We start from the raw sequence: 9639 nt of genomic DNA, 5'->3' as shown, positions 1-9639 counted from the left end.
TCTTCAGACCATCAGATAAAAGAATACCGTTTAATTCCAAGGCGACCTCTTAAAGTGACTACAAAAAATGTACCGACAATGGCACTAGAGCATGCTCACCTTCAGAGTATAATTGGGTAGATAGAAAACGAATTTAGAGGTTCATGTGATAGTGCTTCAAAGACGTGCAATATATATGAAGTATTGCTGCACTGCATTTCGGACGGAAAAATTTTGCAACCTACTGTTCCCACATCTTTATGATAAAAGTAAAATGACAATTCTACGCAAAACTGATTTCGGGCTTGAGAACGCCCAAGTTGAACTTCCATCTTATTCTCACGGTTAGTAAGAGTTTTTGTCTTCACTGGAGGACTCGTTTTTCGCTTTAGAAGTACAAACCCTGCCAACGAAGCCTGTCTATTACCACCTCCAAGCGAGGTCTTTACATACCTATAAAACCGAAAAACAATATTTGCATGGTTTAAGACTTTCCCATCGCGAAATCGGTCTTTGCTCGTTTCAATATAAACCCGTGTTCGTTCACACTTCTAGAACGCTGAATACTGTTCGCTAATATGACTTCTTGACCACATATAGGGTGGCTGACCGACCAGGTATTTGAAAAGCTTCTTCTCATCAAATGTAGTTGGGTGTAGCGTCAAATCCGTATGTTCACTTTTGTTTTGTATTTCTTCCATATGAAACTATTAAATATGTCCTTGCGTTTTATGCACTTTCCCTTATTTATATTCTAGCAAACAGTTTGATTTCGTTTTAGAAACAGTAACTTTTTTGCCGGGTATACAAGAGTTGACATCACAACATGCTTAAAAAATGTATGGGAGTATTACTGTCCCAACAAGATGTATTTATGCATTTGTATTTCCGAATACTTTCCCATTCCGCAAATGTATTTCTGGTAACTATCGCGATACTTTTGTACGGATGTATGTCTGTCTCGGTACTTTGCTGTCTTCGTCATGTATCCCAGCATTTGGACCTACCAATACATTCTAGAGTGCTCCCTCCAACCCTGATGTATATATATATATATATATATATATATATATATATATATATATATATATATATATATATATATATATATATATATATATATATATATATATATATATATATATATATATATATATATATAACGCAAAAAAACGACCAAAATATTTTGTGATTGATTTTTGGTAAAACTAGACTGTTTTTTGTAAAAAGAAAAAGAACCTCACATTTGCTTTTCATTTTGCAAACATTTAGGGCACGCCATTAAAAATAATGATTTTTCTTCGTTCAGAATATCGAACGAAAGTAAGCCAGTTTTTTTTTCGATTAAAGTAAACTAATGAAATCATCAACAAAATTATGTTTCCAACAAATGTGAAATTGACAGTATACCTTGATCATTGCAGCAAATAATTATTATACCCATAAAAAAAAAATGCAAACCCGGAACTACGCACGTTCTGAAAATAATAAAATAAATGTATTACTCTCTCAATTTTTTTGTCTCGATACACCAAACTTTTTCTTCTTTTTTTTGTTTAGGAAACAAAAACGCTGCATTTTACACAGTCGGAGATAATGTGCTTACCAACCGCTTCGCACTAGCGCCGCCTATCGTTTTGCAACTGAATATGTACGGTTCCGTTTAGCGCGTGGTGACTGATAGATCCGCAGTTCCGTAGGCTGTACTTCCGCAGTTCCGTAGGCAAACGCGTACTTAGACCCTTAGTTCGAAACGAAGACCAACTAAGATGGATCGAGATTCCACGTGCTTTGCATCCTCTCCACTGTGTCTTTGGAAGTTTGATAATTTCGAGACAACTAACAACCAACTGTCTAATGCACGGGTAAGTTCCCCGTTCAAACGTCAGTATATAAGTACTTATCCAAACATTTTTATTCCGTGTCTCCTCGAGCGAGTTAACCTAGCGATGGCGCTTTCAATAACTAAACAAAGAGAGGAGAACAAAAAAAATGTACCGCCCCTAGAACGCGTAAAACATCTCCGAGGCAGAAGAGTAGTTTAAGTAGGCATCACTGTTCGAAAAACATTCGTTCGATAACCTCTTACTAACAGTGGTTATGCTTTTTGATGGTATAGCAAGGAGGCTAACCGAGGTTCATTGTTGGTCTACCGAACTTAGTCCTCTTTATGGGAATACCTCTTGATGCATCATCATTTGGGTCTAGTTTACCTACCGATTCAATAACTCGGTTTGTCTTTTTGAACCTGCTCCGAGCAGAAGAGCCCGCAAATCTCCAACGTCAGAGCTGGAGTACTGTGCCAATCGCCCAACCTTTGCTCGCCGCTCAAATTATAGACTGGGAGCGGTCTTTTGCAGGACAGACCCTTTCGGCGAGCAAAGGCATAATTACTTCGATTGAAAACTTCGACATAAAAAAATATCTATTTAAACACCCACAAAAAGCAATATTTGGTTTGGTTCAGTCTGAACTTTTCAAAAGCTATAAGGAAGAGGATTTCGCTTTTGTATATTTTCTGCCTTGTCTGAGCGTATAAATGCGCCGCGTGCGGTACACAGTACATGACGCTGCGCATTTGTGTTCCTCTACATATGCAAACTTGTATGGATCAAAACGCTAGACCAAAAAACAAACTACTTTAAGCTGACAAAAAAAAAAACATTGCGGAGTTTTTTTGTTTTTTTAATAAAAATTGCTGCTGTATCAAGTTTTTGTTTTTCAAAAAATGCTTCTGCACCCTCTCCTTCTTCGATACCCAGAAATGAATGACCTAACTACACCACCAGGTACGAACGCATCATTTTTCTGGCATTACAAAAGGGTTGGAGCATCTATCAGCACTTTTATTGATTTTTCTAAGCTGAACCAAAAAATAAAAACTGCTCAAGGCATTGGGCATTACACGAAGAATCATTCGTTTCTTTTTTGTGCGTTTGGGTGCAGCTTTGCTACCGTTTTTACGTAGTGATCAGCCAAAGAGGAGGAAGTTCTAGATAGTAAAAACGTCGTCACTTGAGGATTTTTTTTCTTCATTGTGCGCAGACCCATGATTGATCGAGGGCCACCATTACTCTCTTTTTTTTTTATGTACACTATATTTTCATTAAAAAGTAGAACTTAGCCGGCCCTCACTCAAACAGCCAGAAGGTTGACGTCTTATCATTTCATGCTCGTGTGTTTGCTTGTTTTGTCAGCTTTTTTTTTTTTTTCCAGTTTTTGTTTGCAGAATATCAAAGCACGCATATCGAGCGAGGCTTTCTATTGGGGAGAAGATCCAAGCCTCGCGACCATGTTCAGAATGAAACACACGTGGACAACAACCTGAATTATTTGTGTTTCTCACGCAGCGCTCGGCTGATTGCAGCCGAATGCTGCGTCAGAGTCCCGCCGGAACAACGTTATAAGTACCACGTGGTTTCCGACTGGACTTGGCGGCGCCTAGCCTTGGATATAGTTAATTGTACGGCGAGACGAAGTGCTTCACACGTATAAATGTAGAGAAAAATAAAAAAAAAAAGCTTACAGCATAGCACAAAAAAAAGTTAGGCTTGTATGCTTTGTGTATCCAGTTATATACAGTATATATATATATATATATATATATATTTGCGAACATAGGCTCATTTTAATAGTTAAGAAATCTCAGGATAAAAAGGCAGACACAAGAAAGCACGGAAAGCTTTACTTTTGCGTTGATACCAAAAAAACAAACAAAAAAAAAAACATTGTTTTCCGCGATTTCGTCAATCTTGATTCCTTGGTTAATAACCGGGTTAAACGAAGCGCAACTGATTTTTTTTTCTATAGATAACCGAAGTGAACTTCGTGGTTGCGTCGTCACAGCGTGATGTTATATCCACGTGAAGAATTATTATATCAAAAACATTGCGGTCGTATTTTTTTTTTTGTTTAGTTCCAGAAATATATGTGTGTGTTTTTGTTCTTTGTATATGGTTCAGATTAGTTCAGGTCCTTGTATTATTTCGACATTATTGTATCGCTATATTACAACCTTAGTGTAGTTTTTAATTTTTCGTTTCAAGGATCGTGTCATACGTGCATAAACACTAGAAACAAAATTATTGGATCAATCGAAAGGTGTCAATTTGACGCGCTTCAATTTTCTAAAATAATTTTTTTGATCTGCGAGGGTAAGCGTGCGTCAAGTGTTAGAACGATCACTTCGTCAACCGTAGGATATTTAGCCGTAATTTCTGGGCCTACTCTTATGAAAACTTTATTTAGATTCTTTTTACTCCACGTTGATAAAGCAAACGCGTTCGATTTATTTATATTATTGTTCTAGAGTGTTAAAAATGTTTTGTGGAGCAAGATACTTATTTGTTAAGACAAATACCGAAACAACATTTTCACCAAATTTCTCGTTCATATTTATAACGTAGCGGCGAGTATGCGATTTTACAATTATCATCGCCCTAACTTACACTCTAAAAAAAAAGGGTATCACCTTACACCCTTTCGTCCCATATAATACACCCCAAAACTTCATTTTTACGTTCAGCGCCCTATAGTCGAACAGACGGCACCAAATTTTACCAGGGGCTTCATAACGGTGCGATATAACTTATTAAATTGTTAAAGTACGTATCAAAGACCAAAGAAAGAAAACACGGAGCTTTTGCAGTACGGCGAAGAAAACTCAGATAATCTTTTTTGTAGTGAATAATACGTACATCAGCTATCTTAATAAGTTGTACCACACGGCTATCAAGCTCCTCGTAAACTTTGGCGCCGCCTGTTCGATTATGGGCGCTGTACGTCGAATTGAAGTTTTGGGGTGTACTATATGGGACAAGGCGTGTAATATTACACTTTTTTTTCTGAGAGTGTAGTATCAGGGGAGCAAAATACGTACGAAGCCCGCGACAATACTTACTCGTTAATTATCCAATTAAATAATGTACCTATACCTATAAGACTCTGCCCTAGACTTCCCTAGGACAAAGTGACTATGCCAGCGAAGCTGCTTTTGAGCATTTATTTTTTATAGTTACCATAAAAAAAACGTTTCGTAGCCTTTCAAGAAGTCCGCCGTGGGACATGGACGTCAAGATTGAACTCGGCCACTAGGCGAAAACACTCACTGGCTTGATGCCTGCGGTGGCGGCGGTGGAGGACATCTAAAAAAAGAACAAAAGGAAAGGAAGACCAAAAAAAAGATCATAAAAGAAGACCAGAAGTAGACATCATGGAAGGGGGATGATGCACTCTGACGGACCTTCCTCAGCGGTCGCCTCCGTTTGAATAACTTGGGTGCGCGCTCGGGGGGGTTTGCTGGTGGCGGCGCTGATGCCGAGGCTATCTATCTCCCTTGAACTGCGTCGAGCGTGAAGATGGGGTGCCAACGGGGCGTGAGCTCGTGTATGTGTGTGTGTGTGTGTGGGGGGGGGGGGGGGGGGGGAAGAGCGAAGGCGCAAGAATAGCAGAGAAAAGAGGCCAAGATTTATTGGGACAGGTCTGTCTTCCCTTTTCTTGCCGACCCCTCGTCCCTCTTTTCAGCACGTCGGTGTATCGAACTTGTCTCGCCTAAGCAGTTTGGCCGGCTTGCTGCTTTGTGGGGCGCGTCGTATACGTGTTTGCGTTGTGGGGCTCTTCTTCTTCGACGACTTCGGACGCGTCTGGGAGGCACGGCGCGGCAGAAAAGCCGTTGAGAGATTTACTCTGGCGGGACGTCCCGTACTACTCGATCTCCTTCCTCCTTTCTATTTCCTTCTCTTATTTTCGCACTTTTTATAACCAATGTGTAGGTGTTAATTAAATATGAATATGTACAAAAGCTGTCATTTTTGTTATGAGCCGTTGATTGAACTGCCTCGTCTGGTTGGTGAAAAACGAACGACGCCCTTTGCGGCAGGCTTGAAGGTACATGTATGATGGAAGTTTCTAGCAACGAGATGTTCTATCACCTACGCAAATAAACGAGAAAAACATAAGTAGTTCGTTAAGCAATCAATTAATTTATTAATTGAATGATTTATCGATACATTCTTTACATGTTAATTGGTAGACTGTTTGAATAATTTATTGATTTGCGTCTTCCAGTAGAAGCTTTTTTTTAATAAAGAAATTGAAAAGGTGTCCTAACGTTAAGCTAGAAGCATATCGCTCTCTTGTTCGACCAGTCCCAGAGTACGCCTCAGTTGTGTGGGATCCATATTTCAGCAAAGGCGTTGAGTAAGTGAAGCGGATCCAACGTCTTGCTCCTATTTTCAGCTCATCAGACTATCGCTCTACGTCGTCAATAATGTGCTAAAGCAGTTTTAACTGGAGCCGCTCAACCTTCGTCGGCAAATTGCTAACCTAAAGTTTTTTTTTTTTTTCCTTTTTCCTTGCTCGGTTACAACATATCTGACATTAAATCACTCCAACGATATGCTCCCATAACTTGACAAAGCAAACATAAATCAATTTTTTTTCGAATACTATAGACCCTTTCCGGAATTCAGTCTGGCCACTTTGATCCCTATCATGATCTGAAAAATGGCATATGTGCTACACTAATGGCGGCCTTCTGTTTACTGATGAAGGAAGAAGATGAAGATGCTCCTAAGCAGGTGATTCGAGGCCTAGACATTGTAGACGTTAGCGCGACGTGAATCTGGAATTGGTGTATAGAATTTTATCACTGCGCCTATGTCGGCTGGCGCTTTGTTCTGACTGGTTGCATCTTTTTCGTCATCAACACTGAACGAGATTGAAAAAGAACTGGACAGTGAAACACGCATTCTCATTTACCATTGACTTGCGAAAGTGACGGTGCCCCATCAGATACTGCAAACCACAGGTTCAATGCCGCCATTAGTATAGTAAAAGTTAAACTGCCATTTGAGTCACCAGATGGCACTGAATTCCGGAAAGGGTCTATTGAAAAGGGGAATTGCTTGCGGTCATTGTTCGTTAAATGCCTTAATGTTGAGACAATTGAAAACCTCCTGCTATCACACCTGCTGTAATCCTCCACGGTTTGGGTAGCGGTGCTGCCTGCCTCATTTGTAGATACACAAACAAATGTATTAAGTGATGTACTGGTTGATTAATTGGTTTGGTACCCCTTACAAAAATGAAACGAATTTCAATTGAAAGTGCAATGGATTCACTCAATACACTGCGTGGAGTATCAATTAAAGCTCTATGGGTATTTTTTTTATTTTGAGTTCCTATTGAGCCGTCATAGGCCACCGAGTTTTAATTTAATTTTAGCAATTGCATTTCAAATGAATTTTTTCAATAGTGTTTCAATAGAATTTTCGCAATTGAGTTTTAATAGGAATTTTGCAACTGTGTTTCAATCGAAATTTTTGCAACTGCCTTTAAAACAAAATGCTGCAAATTATTGGGAAATTTGATGTTATAACTCCTTAAAGAATGGAACACACAAAAAAAAAAAAACGAACCACAATAAGGAAACGAACACAAACATCATAAAGCACTCAGACACTAATCACACTCCCCTTGACTGCTCCACCGCCTTATACACCCTACATATGGAAGGTATTCATTTGGCCGGCGACCACCTCACCATTTATTAAGGCTACCAGTATGCTATCACCTTCTGGGCAGTCTGATAAATATTAAACAGTGTCTCGATGCCATTAAACTCAAATGAAAGAAGTTTGCAATTTTCTGTGATGCCGAATGAGAGCGCAGCTCTTGTAGAGGAGGAAGGGAGGGGAGGGTATGCCCGTGCGACGTCACAACAGTGACTTCACTCGTGACGTCACTTGTGACCCTCGTGACGTCACACGTGACCGTCGTGACGTCCCTAGTGACCATCGCGACGTTTCTGGTGATCTTCGTGACGTCACTCATGACGCTAGCGACGCCACATGGGACCCTCGTGACGTCACTGGTGACCCTCGTAACGTCATTCGTGGCCCTCGTGATGTCACTGGTGGCCCTCGTGACGTCACGCGGTTACGCCGACGGCGACGCCACTCAACCCGGAAACGGGCGCCTAAAAGCTGCGCTCTAAAATACATTGGTACAAGCAATAATCGTTCGGTGCAGTGGCTAAATCCACAATAGCGATTCCTAGCAGGTATTTTATCGCTTCTCCGCATAGCACCAGCTGGAAGAGACGAGGCCACGGTAGTAGCTCGCTTTAAAGTATTCTGTTTCTTCTTTTCTTTACGAGGTCACCAGTATAATAAGCTCAATGATGTCGCTATATATATAGTCATTGGCAGAGTGAAAACGGCACGGCGTGTCCTTCGAACACCCGGCCTTCAGCACGCGCTCCATGCCTTCCACCGTGTTTTGATAGCCTGCGTGCGCTTGATGTGCACGAGGTGTTAGAGTGTTTTCGAGGGGGAGACTGAAGCTTGGAAGGGAGACAAGTGAAGCTCCTTCTGTCGTTCTCACCTTGTCAGTGACCTTAGAGTTGTTGTAACGCACTCTATGCGGTCGGAGGTGTCAAAAGTTTTGGATTCCATTTCTTGCACAAATGAATCTGAGCAAGTATGTTTATTGTAAGAAACATAAGTGTACTCAAGGATATTTGCAGCTGTGCCCTTGCTGGGTTCTTCAACAGCAAAGGGCGCAAACCAGCTTGTATCAACTACTCAGAGACAAAAACTCGCTGGAACCTCTACTGGGGAGAGAAAGAAATGTCTGTCAAGTAAAAAAGAAATGAAGCGCATGTTCAGCAACTAAGCTGAAAAAATGAATGAAAAATGCTCATATATATATATATATATAAAGTCAACTTAAAATAATCAATATTGATCTCTTAATGAGCCTCATTTGCAAATGTAATAAGTAAACTCAAAATAATCGGTATTTATTTCTTCATCATAAAACTCCTTTGCATGTCTAATGAGTAAATTCAAATGAATGAATATTCAGTTCATAATGAGCAAACTTAATTGCATTTTTAATGAATAAATTAAAATGAATGAATATTTTGTCTTAAATGAGAAAACTCAATTGCATTTTTAATGAGTAAATTCAAAAAAATATATATTGAGTTTTATATGGCCAAATTCAATTACATTCCTGAGTAAATTTTACAGAATCGTTATTGAATTTCTTATGATCAAACTCATTAGACGTTGAGTTTATATTGAGTTTCAATTGACTATATAGGAATACATTAGAAACTCGATTGAAACTCATTTATCTTTTTTTTTTTTTTTTTTTTTTTTTTTTTTTGTAACGGGTACTTCACAGCGCATACACATTGGCCCGTGCCAGCACTATAAAGTTTGACGTTTGGGTTGAAAAAATAATTCCAATACAGAAAAAAAAAAAGAATAATGACACCCTAGATTGGCACAAAAACAGTTCGCACTGATACCGGATGACACGAAACGGCGGGATCGGACCCGAAAGAAACCCCGTCGTGCAGGAGTTTCACACTACGCCAGAGAGTTCGCCAGCGAGCCCCTTTCGAGCTCAACGGCGTGCGGCCGTCACTCAGAAGAGGGAACGGAGAGTCAAAGGGCGCGTTAAGTCGGCGCTCCTTTACTCCTACTCCGACGTTCCGAGTTTCATACTCAGAGCGCAGCAACTAAACGGCGCATATCGTACAGGAGCGCGACACACCGAGGCTGCGTTCGAAACCTACTCGAATGGATCCGAGTTACCCTGGCGTTTTATGTCACGTGACAACAAAAATAGAGAAACGTTGGACGAGGG

The sequence above is a fragment of the Ixodes scapularis genome, unplaced genomic scaffold (assembly GCF_016920785.2).
Source record: "Ixodes scapularis isolate PalLabHiFi unplaced genomic scaffold, ASM1692078v2 PGA_scaffold5__190_contigs__length_132052651, whole genome shotgun sequence".
NCBI lineage: Eukaryota > Metazoa > Arthropoda > Arachnida > Ixodida > Ixodidae > Ixodes > Ixodes scapularis.
This window is presented reverse-complemented; position numbering follows the sequence as displayed.